Source organism: Protopterus annectens, chromosome 6.part0 (genome assembly GCF_019279795.1).
Source record: "Protopterus annectens isolate FY-2018-M chromosome 6.part0, PAN1.0, whole genome shotgun sequence".
NCBI classification, from domain to species: domain Eukaryota; kingdom Metazoa; phylum Chordata; order Ceratodontiformes; family Protopteridae; genus Protopterus; species Protopterus annectens.
Window position 1 is genome coordinate 194,869,279 of NC_056737.1, and position 12,999 is coordinate 194,882,277.

Genomic DNA, 12,999 nt, shown 5'->3' on the forward strand with positions numbered 1-12,999 from the left:
CACACACACACACACACACAAACACTTACTATTACCAAAGTACAACACAAACACTATCCCCTTCCCTAGCCATTGCACTAGCCCTAACCATAAACACTAAGTTAAATAATGCAATTTTGCTTGTCTTCACAAAAGCACCACTTCAAACAAACATTAATTTTCTTGTACACTCATACATTCCTACACTATATAAATCTTTAGTTCAATCATATTCTTTTCACACATGGGTACTCACTCATACCTGCCACTGCCTCAGTCACCACACAAAGTATTCCATCAAATGAGTATTCAACTTATTTGATCACACCTATATATGGGTCTGCTTACAATGATCAACAGACTCAAATAATTGACATTCCTAACACTGGCAATGCAAACACTGACACATTAGTACACATGCACTGTGCAAATAACCTTGGTGTTTTTCAACTTAAAATACAAAAGAAGAAGAAGAAAGAAAAAAAACTTTGTTTTTTGCAGGGTGGCAAGCACACTGTACCCCCTACACCCCTGCTAATTATATATACTACCTCCAAGAATTGTGTAGTCTCTCACACCTGTTGACCATCTGCTTAAATCGACCAAATTGTGTCAAGTAAACAGATGTCAACCAAACGTATATTCAAATTATAACTCCCATATAGAAGTGCAGTCCCCTTGCCATGATGTTGGGGACGAATTCTCCTTATAAGATGCTTTTGCTGTCTTTTGTTTGAATTGCATTGTCTGTCCTGAAGTGCCAAGACTTGAAAGCACCATGTCTTGTCCTTCTGAAAGAAAATCAGAATTAGCAAATGGAATAAGAAGGAAACAAAGTCATGGGAGATCTTAACGTTCCAGCAATAAATACAAGTATGCCTTCAATGATGTTAGAAGGGACAGGCAACTTGCAGAAGCTCTAGTGGAAGCCAGACTCAAACACAAACTGAAGATTCCAACAAAGAAGGGTAAGATCCTTGACCTAATTTATCAGGGTAGATGGACAGTCGGGTAGAGAGGTAACTCTAGGTACCAGTGATCAAGCTAATGCGTGGCCCAGAATCCATGAAGTTCTATCAGACGTCTGACAAGAACAGAAAGCGAGTAAGATGACACAGCCACTGAGTAACAGTGACCAAGCTAGTTTGTGGATCTGAAGTACTGTTTGGAAATCTGACAAGGACAGAGGTCCCGGGCTACAGCTTGATGGGCTTCATTATTTTAGAAAACACAATGAAAAACATGGAATTGTGCCAGGAAATGAAGAACATGAAAAAAAAATGAATTAAATACAGTATTAGAAGAAAAATGAAGTACAGCAGAGAAGGACAGTCAGCTAAAGACAGAAAATTTAAAAATGAAAAATTTGAGCATACAAGATGATGAAAAGTGATTAAAGGGATTAAAATAACTAAGCAATTGGTCGCAGACAGTGGTAGACAATATAGAATGATACTAGTGTAACTTGCAGGACAGGCAGAAGCCAACAGCTGGGACTAATACAATACAATGTAAGGCTGAGCACTTTAGTGCAGGAATCCAAGGAGAACAATACCTTAAGAAGAGAAAGAATTAGTGCTTATACTATTACTGTACTATAAATTTACTTTGACATATTCAATTGTTCTTGTACAGACCTCTATGGACGGTGCACTGGTGCAGTGGTAGCATTGTTGCCTCACAGCAATGAGGTTCTCCGGTTCGATTCTTGGTTGGGGTGCCTTCTTTGTGGAGTCTGCATTTCCTCCCTGTGTTTGTATGGGTTTCCTCCCACGTTACAAAGACATGCAGCAAATGTCATTTTACAAGTTAGCAATGCCCAAATTAGGCAATGGTCAGTCAGCTGAAAGACTGCTGAAATAGATTATTCATAAAATACAAGAATACAGAAAGCCGGACTAAAGGAGAGAACTGACAGATTCAGGGTGAAAGCACATGGCATGTGCTCCCTCCTTTTAGGAGTCAAAGTAGTCTATCTGTAGTGCTTATTTTGTTTTAATTAATTTAATAGGCCACAGCATTTGTAAATTTCTAAGTCTACCATTGGAATAAGAGAGAAATGAGAATAAAGCACTAACTAATTTGTCATACCTCCATGTTTAACTAGAAGCAATAAAGTAAGATGCTTGAAGACAAAAGAACACAGAGGAGTGACCGGAGAGGAAGTAAAGAAGAAACCCAATGGAGTTTCATGAAAATAAGGTGCATAATTTGGACAAAGTGGCTTACTGAGAAATGAATGAACTGGAAGTAGTGCTTTGCTTAATTTTACAGTCTCTCTTTAGAAAGTGAATGATGGTGGCAACAGTTTCTTTAACTTTAGAAAAAAAAAATCCAAGAAGGAACTGGGTAACTGCAAGAGGTTAATTATTTTCCCTTCCATCCCAGAAATGAAACTTCAGGGTAAACTCAGAGATGATAAACACAAGCCTTCTTGCATATGATAAGATTCAAAAAAGGAAGCTGCTCTCATCTATTCCAGTATATTAAGTAAACTACTCATCAACCAGGTAAGAATGACCAACCATGACTTCCTCTATAAAGTGGTGGTCTGAATTAAATGGCTTCCTCAAAGTCACAGCATATGAATGAAGACTGATGGAATCAAACCAATGTCAACAGGATAATACTCATCACAGTACTAACCATCTGCAGTTTATTGAAGGACTGTAAGAGTTTTGTGGCTGGTCACCACTACAATGAGCAAGCCAATAGAACTATGGATGTGCATTTTTAAGATATTTGGTACTGCACCCCACACAAGTTAAATGAACACAAAAGAGTGACTATGGAAGTGATGGTGGGAGCAAAGCGTGGCAGTTCAGGGAAATGGCCAAGAAAAAAAATGCCATGGACTTCATTCCTATGACTGGTCCCATTTAACACACCCGAGACAAATATGATTTTGGAGTTAGCCAGCAAAGTCAACCAAATTATCGATGATACCAACAGTGGTACATTGGTCACAGACAGTGGTAGACAATATAGAATGCTACTAGTGCAACTTGCAGGACAGGCAGAAGCCAACAGCTGGGACTAATACAATACAATGTAAGGTTGAGCACTTTAGTGCAGGAATCCAAGAAGAACAATACCTTAAGAAGAGAAAGAATTAGTGCTTATACTATTACTGTACTATACATTTACTTTGACATATTCAATTGTTCTTGTACAGACTTCTATGGACGGTGCACTGCTGCAGTGGTAGCACTGTTGCCTCACAGCAAGAGGTTCTCCAGTTCGATTCTCGGTTGGGGCGCCTTCTGTGTGGAGTCTACATTTCCTCCCTGCGTTTGTGTGGGTTTCCTTCAGGTGCTCTGGTTTCCTCCCACGTTACAAAGACATGCATCTGGAGTGTTTCTCCCCAGGCCTCTGTTGAAAATTGGCTTTGTTCCAAGTCGGACTTTCCCGGTTAATAAAAAAATAAAAATTGTGTGCCTCCATAATACAATACAATGTAAGGTTGAGCACTTTAATGCAGGAATCCAAGGAAAACAATACCTTAAGAAGAGAAAGAATTGGTGTTTATACAATTGCTGTACTATAAATTTACTTTGAAGCAAAGCACTGATACAAGATAGATAAGTCCAAGAACAACAATAGTTGAGTTTAAAATACCTTTATAACCAAGACAACAAAGCTTTCAGGTTCAAAACCCTTTTTCAATGTTTTACAACAGGTATAGTAAGACGCCCACTTTTATACACAATAATAAAATAGGTCATGTGACCTGCAGCCACCATCACATGACCATTAAAAGTGTAAAAACATTCAAGGTTTATCAAAAGTTACTATGTACAACTAAAGCTATGAAGAATTTACATAAATTTTTATAAAATCAACATTTAACTTGACTACTTATAACATAAGACAGAAATTCTTAAATATATAACATTATACTAGATTATATAAGAAATTTATACAAAAATATATATAGAATATTTATTATCAAATATTATAAATGATATAACCTTTTACATAAAAAGTCCAAAATTACTTTAATCTTGTTTGTTGTATTCTATTTAGTATGGGTTTTAGTGATACTGATGCATTTATACCAGGGGGTACATCAGCTGACAACCTAATTATCCATTCATATTCCCTTAGATCTAATAAATTGGATAAATCACCTCCCCTAGGTGATGCATTAACACAATCTATAACCTGAAATTTAAAATAATGCGAAATACCCTTTGATGCAATATGTTTAAATAACGCATTATTCTCATTAGAGTGCCTAATATTTGACTTATGTTCCGTTATGCGTTCTTTAAACTTTCTAGTGGTTTTACCCACATAGAAACATGGACACATTTGACATGTTGCTATATATACAACATTATTGGTTGTGCATGTAGCATAGCCAAAAAATTTATATTCTTTTCCTGACACAGGATGTTTAAAGATGTCCACTTTTACAGTGTCACTATTTTTAAGTAAATCATTACAGCAACTACAATTATGACAGGCATATGTGCCATGCTTAGCTGTTAGTGTCATGCTAGGTTTCACATAATTAAAATCCTTATAACCAAGAATATTTTTTAGGGTTCGCATGTTTCTATAACTAAAGTAAGGTTTTTCACCAACTACTAATTTTATATCGTCCTGTGCCAATAGTACCTTCCAATATTTATATATTATTTTATTAATATTCTCTGTCATTGAATTGAAAGATGTTATAAATCTCAACCTATTATTACTTGACATAGACGTATTTATGGTTTCACCTGATTTTGGTATTTTGTTGAAAATAGGTTCATATAATCCTTCCCTATTGGATATAATATGCTCTTTTGTATTTTCTAATAAATTCATAGGGTATCCACTAATCCTAAGCTCTTCCTGGGTTTCATTTAACTGCTTTATAAACATATCATATTCTGAATTCAGTCTACTAGTTCTGGCCATTTGGGCCTTGACTATGCCTCTAAAAACATGGGGTGCATGCATATAAATTTACTTTGTCATATTCAATTGTTCTTGTATGCCTCCATACTTCTTGTTTTATTCTCTGAGGATTATAAACCTCCTGTTTTCAGTGTGTTTTGACACTGTTCTGTAAACCTGTTATATACTGTGGTTTTACAGTTGGTTGAGCCTGAAATAGATCATCCATTGATCAGTGCTCTACCCTCTTTAACAAATCTAAATAAAAAAATAAAATCACCCTAGGCTGTGTCACTTAATGTAATATGAAAGGACAACACAATGTAAGGTTGAGCACTTTAATGCAGGACTCCAAGGAAAACAATACCTTAAGAAGAGAAAGAATTAGTGTTTATACTATTACTGTACTATAAATTTACTTTGTCATATTCAATTGTTCTTGTATGCCTCCATGCTTCTTGTTTTATTCTCTGAGGATTATAAACCTCCTGTTTTCAGTGTGTTCTGACACTGTTCTGTAAACCTGTTATATACTGTGGTTTTACACTTGGTTGAGCCTGAAATAGATCATCCATTGATCAGTGCTCTACCCTGGTTAACAAATCTAAATAAAATAATAAAATCACCCTAGGCTGTGTCACTTAATGTAATATGAAAGGATAGTGATGAAGACAACAGGAAGATAGAATGCAAAGTTAGGGAAGCAAACTCGGGTTATCTTCCAATTTCTAAGACATTAGTACGCCAGTAGATGAAGTATACTATCCATAACTGTTAGCCACAAAACGAAAAAAGAATGAAGATGGATCTGGTATAATATATGCAACTGACGGTTACCAAAATGGTGACATAAAATAAAAGAGCTGCCACATTACAAAAGATCTAGACAGCCCTGCAAATGTACATGGGCAGATATTAGAAAATGGTGCATATGATACGGGCACAAGACATTGTCAGGGGAAAGTCTTGAGATGTGGAGCTGAACAGCGAGGACAGAAATGCCTGAGAAGACATAAAAGACAACTTGAAAAAGCTATTACAAACTAACCTAAAAAATATTTAAAAAAAATGGAATTACCATGGGGTACATTGTGAGATACACTAAACTATGGAGCAACACATGGTTTTAAGGATGTTTGTAACAGAAGAGTGCAGATGGAGCAAGGAAGGACATAAAACACTGTAACACTTGAGCTGAATTAATGCACCACAAAGTTTTTTTTTCAAGTCAGCATCTTATGATCTTCCACCAACAATGCCACTAAAGTGCTTCCTCATAAAACTGCTGCTTTCCCTGAAATACTTCATCCCAAGCTTCTCCAGCTACAGTACAACCATTACTCTCCTAGTCAAAATCATCCATCTTTGTGCTTTTTCTGAAATACCTCATCCCAAGCTTCTCCAGCTACAGTACAGCCATTACTCTCCTAGTCAAAATCATCCATCTTTGTGCTTTGTCTGAAATACCTCATCCCAAGCTTCTCCAGCTACAGTACAGCCATTACTCTCCTAGTCAAAATCATCCATCTTTGTGCTTTGTCTGAAATACCTCATCCCAAGCTTCTCCAGCTACAGTACAGCCATTACTCTCCTAGTAAAAATCATCCATCTTTGTGCTTCCTCTTAAATACCTCATCCCAAGCTTCTCCAGCTACAGTACAGCCATTACTCTCCTAGACAAAATCATCCATCTTTGTGCTTTGTCTGAAATACCTCATCCCAAGCTTCTCCAGCTACAGTACAGCCATTACTCTCCTAGTCAAAATCATCCATCTTTGTGCTTTGTCTGAAATACCTCATCCCAAGCTTCTCCAGCTACAGTACAGCCATTACTCTCCTAGTCAAAATCATCCATCTTTGTGCTTTGTCTAAAATACCTCATCCCAAGCTTCTCCAGCTACAGTACAGCCATTACTCTCCTAGTCAAAATCATCCATCTTTGTGCTTTGTCTGAAATACCTCATCCCAAGCTTCTCCAGCTACGGTACAGCCATTACTCTCCTAGTCAAAATCATCCATTTTTGTGCTTTGTCTGAAATACCTCATCCCAAGCTTCTCCAGCTACGGTACAGCCATTACTCTCCTAGTCAAAATCATCCATCTTTGTGCTTTGTCTGAAATACCACATCCAAGTTTCCTACAAGTATGTAGGACAGACAAAACGTAAGGTTAAAACAAGAATTTTAGAACATCTGGGGGATGTTAGAAATTCAAGATTAGATAGCCCGGTAGCTAGTCACTTCCATAAAGAACATGGGGGTGCAGTTAAGGATTTAATTTTTAGTGTTGTAGCTAAACCTTATGGGTCAATGGAGTCTGACAATAATTTTCTAAAAAGATTATTAAATTTGGAATCTAGATATATTATTAATTTTAATACTCTTTTTCCAAATGGCATGAATTTGGAAATTTGAATGTTAAAAATGAAAAATGAATCAAGTTGGAATGTGTATGAATTATTTATTTATTTATTCATTTATATGTTATTTATTAGGATAAATACTCTATTGATCGATTTATTAATTATATAATTATCTAATTTTTGTAAGTGGTATATAAAGACTTGTATTTCAAATTGTAAGTTATTCCATTGAAGGCGAAGGCCGAGGTACCAGAATTGTAATAAAACTCAAAATCTTTCTACAAGTTTGGCTGTTATTTTCATTGCTGAATTTTGGAACTGTGTGGTACAATTTATTTTTGGAGGTGTTGGAGTTGTTTTTGTGGTCAATTATAATGTCCAGCAACGAAACAGCAGGACCACCTGGAAGTGCTAGGAATGGTGTTAATGCTTTGGACCTAGCTTCCATTTGGAAGGACAGAGAGAGGAGGTTAGCCTCCAATGACCCGTGGTTGTGTGTTAGCAAGGATCATACCATGAAATTTGATGAACTTGAAAAATTGATGGTTAAAGAAATGACGTTTTTTTATGACCTGAAATTACTAGAGAAATATGTGAGTTCTAATATTACTCCCAGGGGACTCAGGGTGGATCGATTGCCTGCCTATGAGTTCACTGAGGATGAATCAGATCTTCTGGCAGAATGGAAGGAAATTTCCCTACAATGTGCTTTGAATTGGTTGCGGGTACTTATTAGGCGTAATGAGAGAATGCTTAATAAGGTACGTTCTGATATTATGGAATTGCAAGACACTCTTATTCATAGTTCGCTTGAGGGTGACTTTCAGCAGAATTTAACTGAAATAAAATTAAGGGTGCCCAAAATTGAAATGCAAGTTATTCAACAGAAGAAAAAGAAATTTGTACGCGATACCAATGACTATAGTACAGGGAACATTTTTTCTTGGCAATATGGCTTTAAGAAGGGGCGGGGTAGATCTGCTTCAAAATACAGTAGAAGCAGATCTCGCGGCCCTAGGGACACTTCCGGTTCATCGGTGGAGATGAGTTCGGCGGGAAGGAAAAGTGTTTCCTTTGAGGAGTCAAATTTGGAGGTCTCATCGGGTTCCAATAGTTCTAAAGAGACTATAATCACCGACAAGCAGAGCCCAACTCAAAGAAAAGGTCACAATCGGCGTTTTCAAGCCAAAAGAAAGAGGAATTGATTTTTTACCAGTAGGACGAGGAATTGTTGATTGTGGACATTTATTTGGTGATGATGGTGGGTTTGCATTCGTTTTAGACGAGCATTTGTTAGATACAGGTGAGAATTTAAATATTATTAATTTGTCTGATTTAAATATTACTGACACAATGAAAAAAGTATTATACAAACGGACGAAGTTTGTTCCTACACATGTGCCCTCTCTGGCCGATGTTATTCTGGAGGTCAGAGAGTTTTGTATGAAATTGCATCTCAAAGTATATTTTGCTAACAAGGAAAGTGTGTCTAAAATTGATGCAAATTAAGCAATGGTATTGAAGGACATTTCTGTTTTTGAAAATTCATTACTGGATATGTCTATTTATGAAAATGAATTTTTAGACATTTACCAGGAGGAGGAAACTGATATGTTTTCTGATGGTAATTTTGAATTTCATACAGGTTATGGAAAGTTTAATGTTCCTAAAGTACCATATGTAAGTGAATTTGTTCCACCAAGATTGAACAATAGTATTAATGTTTTTGAAAAAACCTTAAGCAAGCAATTAATGAAGGATTTTGCATTTTTTAAAAAACATTTAGTGGAATACAATTTGTCAAGGGTAGAATGGCAAGCTTTTTGTGAATTGAGGGAGAATTGTGAGAAATATGTCATTATGGAATCTGACAAAGGTGGTAATTTTTCCCAAGGAGAAATACAATTCTATAGTCTTAGATATTTTATCTGATACAAATACTTATGTTTGCTTGCCTTCTAACCCGATAGGAGAGTTTAATGATGCTTTATTTGAGGTTTTGGAAAGAGGTGAACGCTTGGGTTTTTTTACATCTATGGATGTTAAGAAATTGTTCATTAAAAAGCCAAGGGATGCTAGATTTTTTATTTTGCCAAAGGTACATAAGGATTTGAAAAATCCACCAGGACGTCCGATTGTTTCAGGAAGATATGCTTTTTTACATAATGTTGGCTTGTTTTTGCACTCGGTATTGGAGGTATATCTTTCAAGGATACCCTCACATGTTAAAAATACTAAGGAAGTATGTGATTCCTTTAAGGAACTCACTTGGGAGAACAATTTTTACTGGGTGAGCATGGATGTTAAGTCTTTGTATACAAGTATTAATATTAAATGGGGCCGGAAGCAGTGGGTAAACTGCTGGGTGAGGGTCCAAGAACTTCTTACATCATTAACCTTTTAGAATTTTGTCTTACTCATAATTACTTTGAGTTTGCTAAAAACATTTTTTTGCAGAAAGAAGGTACGGCAATGGGTGCCTGCTTTGCTCCTCTTATGCCATTATTTTTATGGGATATTTTGAAAATCTGTTTGTTTATTCAAAAGATTTTTTTCAAACCAGAGTGGTTAAATATAAGAGATTTATAGATGACCTCTTGTTTTTGTGTAAAGGAGATCCCAGGGAATTTGAAGATTTTGTGTCTGGCCTTAAGATGAACCCATGTGGTTTAGATTTTACTTTTATTATAGGTGGCAATAATATTCAGTATTTGGATATAGAATTTTATGTGGGGTTGAATGGCAAGATTCAACATAAGCCTTTTCACAAATCCACAGCAGTTAATAATTTTCTACATGCATCTAGTATGCATAGTGTTCACCTTATTGATTCTTTACCTTTCGGGGAATTCAAACGTATTGCATGTAATACCTCTGAGATGAATAATATTATGTTGGAATTTGATCAAGTGTATCAGAAGCTTTGTGCTAGGGGTTATTCTGATGAAAGTGTAAATTTTGCTAGATTAAAGGTGGAAAGAGAATTGGGCTTAAGGCATAATGAATTCAGTTCTTGGAATAGGGAACATAAAAACAATGGAGGAAACAAGAGGGGCAAGGATGAAAAGGAAATGGATGATAGGGACCAAATATTTTTTGTTTCCAGATTTTCAGTATTTTCCCATATTTTTAGAAGTACAGTATTGGCATTGTGGCCTATCATTATGAATGATGATGGCTTAAAGGACATTATTCCAAGGAAATTGACCTTTTCTTTTGGGAGGTTTCAAAATTTAAAAGAATTAGTAAGAAGTAAGAAAAATAGGGTTAAGGTAGCAAATGCAGGTGCCCATGCTTGTGGAAGATGTAAGGTATGTAATAAGATTAGGAACCTAGATGGGACTAGAATTAATGTTTTTTTATATAATGCCAGGGATTATTTTGATTGTAATTCTTTTGGGGTTGTTTATGTTATCGGGTGTAACTGTCCAGTACCAAAATGGTATGTAGGACAGACAAAACGTAAGGTTAAAACAAGAATTTTAGAACATCTGGGGGATGTTAGAAATTCAAGATTAGATAGCCCGGTAGCTAGTCACTTCCATAAAGAACATGGGGGTGCAGTTAAGGATTTAATTTTTAGTGTTGTAGCTAAACCTTATGGGTCAATGGAGTCTGACAATAATTTTCTAAAAAGATTATTAAATTTGGAATCTAGATATATTATTAATTTTAATACTCTTTTTCCAAATGGCATGAATTTGGAAATTTGAATGTTAAAAATGAAAAATGAATCAAGGTGGAATGTGTATGAATTATTTATTTATTTATTCATTTATATGTTATTTATTAGGATAAATACTCTATTGATTGATTGATTAATTATATAATTATCTAATTTTTGTAAGTGGTATATAAAGACTTGTATATCAGATTGTAAGTTATTCCATTGAAGGCGAAGGCCGAGGTACCAAAATTGTAATAAAACTCAAAATCTTTCCACAAGTTTGGCTGTTATTTTCGTTGCTAAATTTTGGAACTGAGTGGTACAATTTATTTTTGGAAGTGTTGGAGTTGTTTTTGTGGTGTTGTACTTTAGGAATCATATTCTGCAGTCCCACTGAAGCTGAAGGTCACTTCCTACTGAAACTGTGCAGCTACACAAAACTTGTCATATCCAGTTCCCCTTCTCTGCTATTCTATGGTTACCACTTCTCCCTCTTCACAGGACAGTCACTTTCTGAGCACTGCTTCCTCATCCCCAAACCACTGCAACCTTTCGTCATTGATCCAGCTCTCATAATTTATGTATTTATTATTTACTGATATCTGTTAACCGGGAAAGTCCACTGGGTCAAAAAACCCATTTTCAGTGGAGGGTGGGGAGAAAAGCTCCACACAATAACATTAATATCAAGAAACATATTACAGTACATGAACTGTTGAGAGATATTACAGTAAAAGTCAAAAACTAAGCTAAAAGTAAAAAAGCAACTTGTGCACAGCAACACACACACACACACACACACACACATATATATATATATATATATATATATATATATATACACATATACACACACACACACAGAAATAACTATGTGCGTACATATATACAGAAATAATTATTTGTGTTTGCAATTTTGTCTATCTCTCTATAGCTTTTACTTCCAAAATTTCATTCCGTTACTTTCCTCTGATCCCCCTTGCCAAAAGCGCAAACCTGCACCATTATTTCCCTAGTTTAACCGCTCTTCCAGTGACATCTTGGCAATATCACTCATATAACCAACCTTGAGCAACGTCAGATCTCTTAAATTGTGCATTTTTGACAGTGTCGTTCAAGGTAGTACAAGCGGTTGACAAAACCAGCTAAGCCCATTAGAAGCATTCATACCTTTCAGCTATGTTCGCTAGAAGATTTCAATACAATCAAATGCCAGGTCTGTCAAAACCAAATAAATACCCTGTATAGTCTTTTGTTGTTATTATTTGTCCTCCTCAGCGCTAATCGTCAAAAGAAAGCGGACAGAAAAAAAACAATCGATAAACGTTTAACGGCAAATCAAAGCAGAACGGAGTGCTATTTGCACTGACAAATACAGTTAAAGAATGCAAATGTGAAATAAATACGTTTATGTAACTAATGTCAAAGCGATACTCTTAATAACTAAACCGAGGGAAACCATCAACTGCAAACTGCGCTCATTGGAAGTGACCCCCCTCCCTACAGCGGCCACCCTATGCTGTCTTTATTACCCCATACCCCAGTGCAATCCAAAATATTACATTACCTCATGGATTTAAATCTATTGCACTACGTACTGAATATGTCAAACCTAGTACTAGCACATAACTAGCTAAAATAAAACTCTACCTTTTTGCTGCTTCACGTACACCGTAGACCCTAATTCCAGTCCTCTTCCACCTGGCGACTTCAGCCCCGCCTTCTTCCTGCAGCGATTGGTCCGCTAACATGAGATGTGTACATTATTGTGGAGCCTCTACTCACTCAGGCCACATGACAGCAAAGCTTGTCAGCTGTACGGAACACTGAGTGTCTAGGAGTGCCTGATCACTCCACTGGCTTTGTAGGGGCGTTTGCTATTAGAACGTAGGTCGGCGCTATGGGGCAGCTTTTTCTGTTTGGGATTATAGTGCAGTGTTCAATCTTCGAGCAACTGGCGTGGGGTGGTGGTGGTTATGGAGATCATAATGCTCTACAGGAATGGAGGAAGCCAAAATTATAAGTGACGCAAAGCTTTTAAATTAATGGCACCGTTCAATAAGAAAAGTAGTAGCATTACAGAATTTGTGTTAGGGCGTAT

At 36.2% G+C, this 12,999-nt stretch overlaps 1 protein-coding gene across 1 annotated transcript in view; it reads right to left on the reverse strand.

Moving 5' to 3' along the window:
* The window catches only part of ERG28 (ergosterol biosynthesis 28 homolog), a 108,000-nt gene extending 95,308 nt beyond the window's left edge, over positions 1-12,692 (reverse strand). Inside the window, exon 1 of the mRNA XM_044073486.1 lies at positions 12,549-12,692. The gene's annotated coding sequence lies outside the window, so the exon portion shown is untranslated. The remainder of the gene's footprint in view (positions 1-12,548) is intronic.
* Between the last annotated feature and the right edge of the window lie 307 nt (positions 12,693-12,999).